The sequence below is a fragment of the Dipteris shenzhenensis genome, chromosome 28, assembly GCF_047967505.1.
Source record: "Dipteris shenzhenensis isolate YYH24624 ecotype China chromosome 28, Dip_SZ_1.0, whole genome shotgun sequence".
NCBI classification, from domain to species: Eukaryota; Viridiplantae; Streptophyta; class Polypodiopsida; order Gleicheniales; family Dipteridaceae; genus Dipteris; species Dipteris shenzhenensis.
Window position 1 is genome coordinate 34,797,721 of NC_141623.1, and position 7,819 is coordinate 34,805,539.

Sequence of the window (7,819 nt, forward strand, 5' to 3'; positions counted from 1 at the left end):
TTGCTCCACTTGTTCAAATCCCAATACTTCACCCTCTGCTACAATCTTATTTGCAAATGATCTCATTTGTAAAATGTCCCCTATAGTAAAATCCAAGGTGGTGCACTTTGTATTCTTGATAATGTCTGTTGCATAAGTCTCATCTTTGTCCCATGCTATAAATGATTTGTTGGATGTATTGTAGGGCATAACATCTCCAAGTGTTTCCATATCTCCACATTTATACTTTAGCTCAACATGTGCGCTAAGAATCTTTGATACAGTAATTGCCACCTTATCTTAGCCAAGTCTTCGAAAGTGGAAAACTGAATTGGGATCACTATCATGGATTGTAGCAAATGCAACTACTTCTCTTTTGCTACATAAAATCACATCCATCCCTGGAACAAAATCTATAGCCATCTCCTTTGTGAGAGTCCTTCGCAAGCAAGCTGCAATAGCAACAATTACATAAATATTAGTCTCTTTCTAATAATATACTCATTTATTATCATTTTTAATTAGTACTTAATTTATTGGTGGGAGAAGTTATCCGTTCAAGTACTCATCATATGGACATACCAAGTTATTCTTTGCATGGTCGATCGAGTATTAAATACTATTTTTGCTCTAGTGTCATGCACATCCATAAAAAAACACACTGCCAGGTATGTTATCCAATCAAGCACTTATAGGATGGGCGTGCCACTTTGCGTGTAAGTCAATTCCACCTAGTTGAAGGTGTGTGCAAAGTATTGTGCCCATAGGATATGCTTTGCATTGTCGATCAAGCATAAAACACCATTTTTAGCTTAGTGTCATGCAGAACCATGAAAAATAGGGTCCTAAGTATGTTAATCGAACAAGTACTTATTGGATGGGGGCTCCAACTTTCACACAAGTCTGTTTCAACTAGGTTGAGATGCGTGCAAAGTATTGTCACCATCGGATATGCTCTGCATGGTCGATTACACATTATACAACGTTTTTCCTGTAGTGATATGCACATCTGCAAAAAAAGACGCCCTTAGGTATGTTATCTGACCAAGTACTTATCGGATGGGTGTGCCTCTTTGAGAAAATTTCAATACCACCTAGGTTAAGGCGTAGGAAAAGTATTGTTTCCATCCGATATGCTTTGCATGGTCGATCGAGGATTAAATACCATTTTTGCCTTAGTGTCATGCACATCCGTGAAAAAACACACTGCTAGGTGTGTTATCCGATCAAGTACTTATGCGATGGGAATGCCACTTTGCATGTAAGTCAATTCCACCTAGTTGAACGTGTGTACAAAGTATTGTGCCCATCGGATATGCTTTGCATTGTGGATCAAGCATAAAACACCATTTTTGCCTTAGTGTCATGCTCAACCATATAAAAACACAGCCCTAGGTGTGTTATTCAAACAAGTACTTATCGGATGGGGGCCCCACTTTGCACGCAAGACCCTTTCAACTACGTTGAGGTGGGTGCAAAGTATTATCACCATCGGATATGCTTTGCATGGTCGATCACGCATTATACACCATTTTTTCCCGAGTGATATGCACATCCGCAAAAAAACACGCCCTTAGGTGTGTTATCTGACCAACTACTTATCGGATGGGTGTGCCTCCTTGAGAACATTCCAATACCACCTAGGTTGAGGAGTACAAAAAGTGTTGTGCCCATCGGATATCCTTTGCATGATCGATCGAGCAATAAATACTATTTTTGCTCTAGTGTCATGCACATCCATAAAAAAACACGCTGCTAGGTATGTTATCCGATCAAGCACTTATGGGATGGGAGTGCCACTTTGCATGTAAGTCAATTCCACCTAGTTGAAGGTGTGTGCAAAGAATTGTGCCCATCGGATATGCTTTGCATTGTCGATCAAGCATAAAACAACATTTTTGCCTTAGTGTCATGCTCAACCATGAAAAAACATGGTCCTAGGTGTGTTAATCAAACAAGTACTTATCGGATGGGGGCTCCACTTTGCACGCAAGTTCGTTTCAACTACGTTGAGGTGCGTGCAAAGTATTGTCACCATCCGATATGATTTGCATGGTCGATCACACATTATACACCGTTTTTTCCCTAGTGATATGCACATCCACAAAAAAACACGCCCTTAGGTGTGTTATCTGACCAAGTACTTATCGGATGGGTGTGCCTCTTTGAGAACATTTCAATACCACCTAGGTTGCAGTGTGGGAAAAGTATTGTGCCCATTGGATATCCTTTGCATGGTCGATCGAGCATTAAATACTGTTTTTGCTCGTGTCATGCACATCCATAAAAAAACACGCTGCTAGGTATGTTATCCGATCAAGCACTTATGGGATGGGTGTGCCACCTTCCATGTAAGTGAATTCCACCTAGTTGAAGGTTTGTGCAAAGTATTGTGCCCATTGGATATGCTTTGCATTGTCGATCAAGCATAAAACACTGTTTTTGCCTTAGTGTCATGCACAAACATGAAAAAACACGGTCCTAAGTGTGTTAATCAAACAAGTACTTATTGGAAGGTGGCTCCAGTTTGCACACAAGTCTGTTTCAACTAGGTTGAGATGCGTGCAAAGTGTTGTCACCATCAGATATGCTCTGCATGGTCGATTACGCATTATACAACTTTTTCCCGTAGTGATATGCACATCCGCAAAAAAACATGCCCTTAGGTATGTTATCTGACCAAGTACTTATCGGATGGGTGTGCCTCTTTGAGAACATTTCAATACCACCTAGGTTAAGGTGTAGGAAAAGTATTGTGCCCATCGGATATGCTTTGCATGGTCGATCAAGCATTAAATACCATTTTTGCCTTAGTGTCATGCACATTTGTAAAAAAACACGCTGCTAGGTGTGTTATCCGATCAATTACTTATGCGATGGGAATGCCACTTTGCATGTAAGTCAATTCCACCTAGTTGAAGGTGTGTGCAAAGTATTGTGCCCATCGGATATGCTTTACATTGTCGATCAAGCAGAAAATGCCGTTTTTGCCTTAGTGTCATGCACAACCATATAAAAACACGGCCGTAGGTGTGTTATTCAAACAATCGGATCGGGGCTCCACTTTGCACGCAAGTCTGTTTAAACTACGTTGAGGTGGGTGCAAAGTATTGTCACCATCAAATATGCTTTGCATGGTCGATCACCCATTATACACCATTTTTTCCCTAGTGATATGGACATTCGCAAAAAAACACGCCCTTAGGTGTGTTATCTGACCAAGTACTTATCGGATGGGTGTGCCTCTTTGAGAACATTTCAATACCACCTAGGTTGTAGTGTAGGAAAAGTATTGTGCCCATCGGATATCCTTTGCATGGTCGATCGAGCATTAAATACTATTTTTGCTCGTGTCATGCTCTATTTCTTCTGCTAGGTATGTTATCCGATCAAGCACTTATGGGATGGGCGTGCCACTTTGAATGTAAGTCAAATCCTCCTAGTTGAAGGTGTGTGCAAATTATTGTTTCCATCGGATATGCTTTGCATTGTCGATCAAGCATAAAACAAGGTTTTTGCCTTAGTGTCATGCACAACCATGAAAAAACACGGTCCTAGGAGTGTTATTCAAACATGTACATATCGGATGGGGGCTCCACTTTGCACGCAAGTCCATTTCAACTAAATTGAGGTGCATGCAAAGTATTGTCACCATCGGATATGCTTTGCATGGTCGATCACGCATTATACACCATTTTTTCTCTAGTGATATGCACATCCGCAAAAAAACACACCCTTAGGTGTGTTATCTGACCAAGTACTTATCGGATGGGTGTTCCTCTTTAAGAACATTTCAATACCACCTAGGTTGAGGTGTACGAAAAGTGTTGTGCCCATCGGATATCCTTTGCATGGTCGATCGAGCATTAAATACTATTTTTGCTCTAGTGTCATGCACATCCGTAAAAAAACACGCTGCTAGGTATGTTATCCGATCAAGCACTTATGGGATGGGAGTGCCACTTTGCATGTAAGTCAATTCCACCTAGTTGAAGGTGTGTGCAAAGTATTGTTCCCATCAGATATGCTTTGCATTGTCGATCAAGCATAAAACACCGTTTTTGTCTTAGTGTCATGCACAACCATGCAAAAACACGGTCCTAGGTGTGTTAATCAAACAAGTACTTATCGGTAGGGGGCTCCACTTTGCATGCAAGTCCGTTTCAACTACGATGAGGTGCGTGCAAAGTGTTGTCACCATCAGATATGCTTTGCATGGTCGATCACGCATTATACACCGTTTTTTTTCTAGTGATATGCACATCCGCAAAAGAACACACCCTTAGGTGTGTTATCTGACCAAGTACTTATCGGATGGGTGTGCCTCTTTGAGAACATTTCAATACCACCTAGGTTGTAGTGTAGGAAAAGTATTGTGCCCATCGGATATCCTTTGCATGGTCGATCGAGCATTAAATACTATTTTTGCTCTAGTGTCATGCACATCCGTAAAAAAACACGCTGCTAGGTATGTTATCCGATCAAGCACTTATGGGATGGGTGTGCCACTTTGCATGTAAGTCAATTCCACCTAGTTGAAGGTGTGTGCAAAGTATTGTGCCCATCGGATATGCTTTGCATTGTCGATCAAGCATAAAACACCGTTTTTGGCTTAGTGTCATGCACAACCATGAAAAAACACGGTCCTAAGTGTGTTAATCAAACAAGTACGTATCGGATGGGGGCTCCAGTTTGCATACAAGTCCATTTCAACTAGGTTTATATGCATGCAAAGTTTTGTCACCATCGGATATGCTCTGCATGGTCGATTACACATTATACAACGTTTTTCTCGTAGTGATATGCACATCCGCAAAAAAACACGCCCTTAGGTATGTTATCTGACCAAGTACTTATCGGATGGGTGTTCCTCTTTGAGAAAATTTCAATACCACCTAGGTTGCAGTGTAGGAACAGTGTTGTGCCCATCGGATATCCTTTGCATGATCGATCGAGCAATAAATACTATTTTTGCTCTAGTGTCATGCACATCCGTAAAAAAACACGCTGCTAGGTATGTTATCCGATCAAGCACTTATGGGATGGGAGTGCCACTTTGCATGGAAGTCAATTCCACCTAGTTGAAGGTGTGTGCAAAGTATTGTGCCCATCGGATGTGCTTTGCATTGTCGATCAAGCATAAAGCAATGTTTTTGCCTTAGTGTCTTGCACAACCATGAAAAAACACGATCCTAGGTGTGTTAATCAAACAAGTACTTATCAAATGGGGGCTCCAATTTGCACGCAAGTCCATTTCAACTACGTTGAGGTGTGCACAAAGTATTGTTACCATCGGATATGATTTGCATGGTCGATCACGCATTATACATCGTTTTTTCCTTAGTGATATGCACATCCGCAAAAAAACACGCCCTTAGGTGTGTTATCTGACCAAGTACTTATCGGATGGGTGTGCCCCTTTGAAAAAATTTCAATACCAGCTAGGTTGTGGTGTAGGAAAAGTATTGTGCCCATCGGATAACCCTTGCATGGTCAATCGAGCATTAAATACTATTTTTGCTCTAGTGTCATGCACATCCGTAAAAAAAACACGCTGCTAGGTATGTTATCCGATCAAGCACTTATGGGATGGGTGTTGTGACACCAAAAATTTGTTTTTCTCTATGTTTGATAAGGGTTTGAGTATCAAGTGATAGCCTAGCGGCTCTCACTTATTTCTATTTTCTATGATATTGTATGGGATTGAGAGGATGAGTGGAATGGCTCATTGTAAATACCATAGGTATGAATTATAAATACCTTGGTATGGGGTGAGAGTTATTTGCATATGGGATATTATGAGTTTTTTAGAAAATAGGAAGAGTGAGTCATATAAAGAGGTGGGCTCATGTCCATGTGTTCCAATAATATAAGAGAGGTCACATGCCAAGCGTGTGGAAGGCATGTGGAGGAGTGTGAAGTCAAGAGGAATCCTTCTAGAACTCGTATGTGGAATAAGGAGGATGTGGACATGTGGAAAAGAGAGGGTCCCTATGGGCTCCATGTGGGGAGACTCTTGACTTTCTCAATATTTTAAGAGTCTTGAGCATCTTTTGATGGGACACATGGCAAGAGTAGCCAAAAAGGACATGGATGGTGACATACGTGCTTATGTGATTGATGGGGAAAGGAATCTACAGGCAGCAATTGTAAATGGGTGAAGGAGGGTAACCAAATCTCTATAAAAGGAGCCCTCCTCTCCCTTGTTCAAAAATCTCTTCCACCATTAGGCCTCATGTTGCTGTAGCTCTAGTCTCCCCAAGCCTCTTTCATGAGCCTTCTCTCCCTCTTGTAGATATTCTCTTATGTGGACTCTTGAGTCCATCTCTCTCTAGTTTATTCTCTCTCTATGAGTAGTCTTGGAGCTTCCGCTCCCTCTTGTATGTATGAAACCTCTTCTTCTCCCTTGTAGTGTTGAAGTGGATTCTCACTCTATTTGTAATGAAGGTCACTTCAGGTTCTCTCTCTCTTGAGTGTCTCGTCCCTTTTCTCTTTTAAAGCCTTGAAAGTTCTTTCTATTCGGCCGCTCACTGTGCATACATGGTCCATTTGTTTTCCGAGCCACCATGCAAACTTCTTCCCCTCTTCTAGGCGAAATCTATGAGGAGTGGATCGTTGATGAAGGTGGAGTTTTGAGGGAGCATCCTGCTCAGGCGAAATTAGCCTGGGTGGAGGGTAGTTTTCACTCGAGAGTTTTCATGACAGTTTGACCCCTATTAGTGTTTTGCTCATAACTTTCTGCTCGATAGTCCGATTGTAATGAAATTTATATCAGTGCGAAGCTCTCTTCAAGGCGCATGTTTCCATGTGATCAGATTTTGAATCAGATATTACTGCAAAAAGTTATGAGTCTTTGTGTTTGACAGTCTGTTTTCATGACAGTTTTTACCCCCGTCTAGTAAACTATCCATAACTTTTGGCCGCTTTTCTGTTTCTTACAAAACATATATCAGCGCGAAGCTCTCTTTAAGGCGCATGTCTCTATGTGCTTAGATCTTGAATCAGATACTGCTGCAAAGTGTTATGAGTCTCTGTGTTTGATAGTCTGTTTTCATGACAGTTTTTACCCCCTTCTAGTAAACTGTCCATATCTCTTCAACCGTCTGTCTGTTGAAACTTATATCAGCGCGAAGCCCATCTCAAGGCGCATCTCTTTATGTACTTGAATCTTTGATATCATGTCTTTACTGAAAGTTATAGGCCTCTGTGTCTAATGATAGTTTGTAGAGTGTTTTGAGCTGTGTAAAGGTGTCTATGAAGGAGGTGCAATGTTTCCTCGGAATCTACCCATCCGACCCAATCATCCCCTTCAAACTCCTCGATATATATCAGTTCATGTCATGTTGAGCCGCAAGATCTTCTTTCAACAACGTATCGCTCTTGTCTTTGGCGTAGACCGGCTCACTGAGATTATGGCCTCTGTTGATCCTTTCCTTCTCCCTATGCTTGATTACAACATCACTTGGGATGTTACCATCTTCATTCTCATATGAGGGAGGAAAGTATGGTGTGGTATCTTGGCATAAAAGCTTCTTTCTAATGTCCCATTCTCAATGATAAATATCTTTGGCAGTTCATTCGAAAGCAGTAGGAAGTGAAGAGGTGTGTGAAGTTTATTACCCCCAACTTCATGTCACATCTTTTGGTGGAGACGCCGGGTACGTTTGGTATTGGATTTATCCCACCTTACTAAACGGTCTCGAGTGTACTTGATTGCATTTTATGCCTAGAGGAGGCATGTGTTTTGATGAGATAAAGAAGATGCCTGGAAGAACTCCATTAGAAGAGATTGCAACCCGTTTAAGAGAACTTGAAGATTGTGAAGGTGATGCTCAAGCTA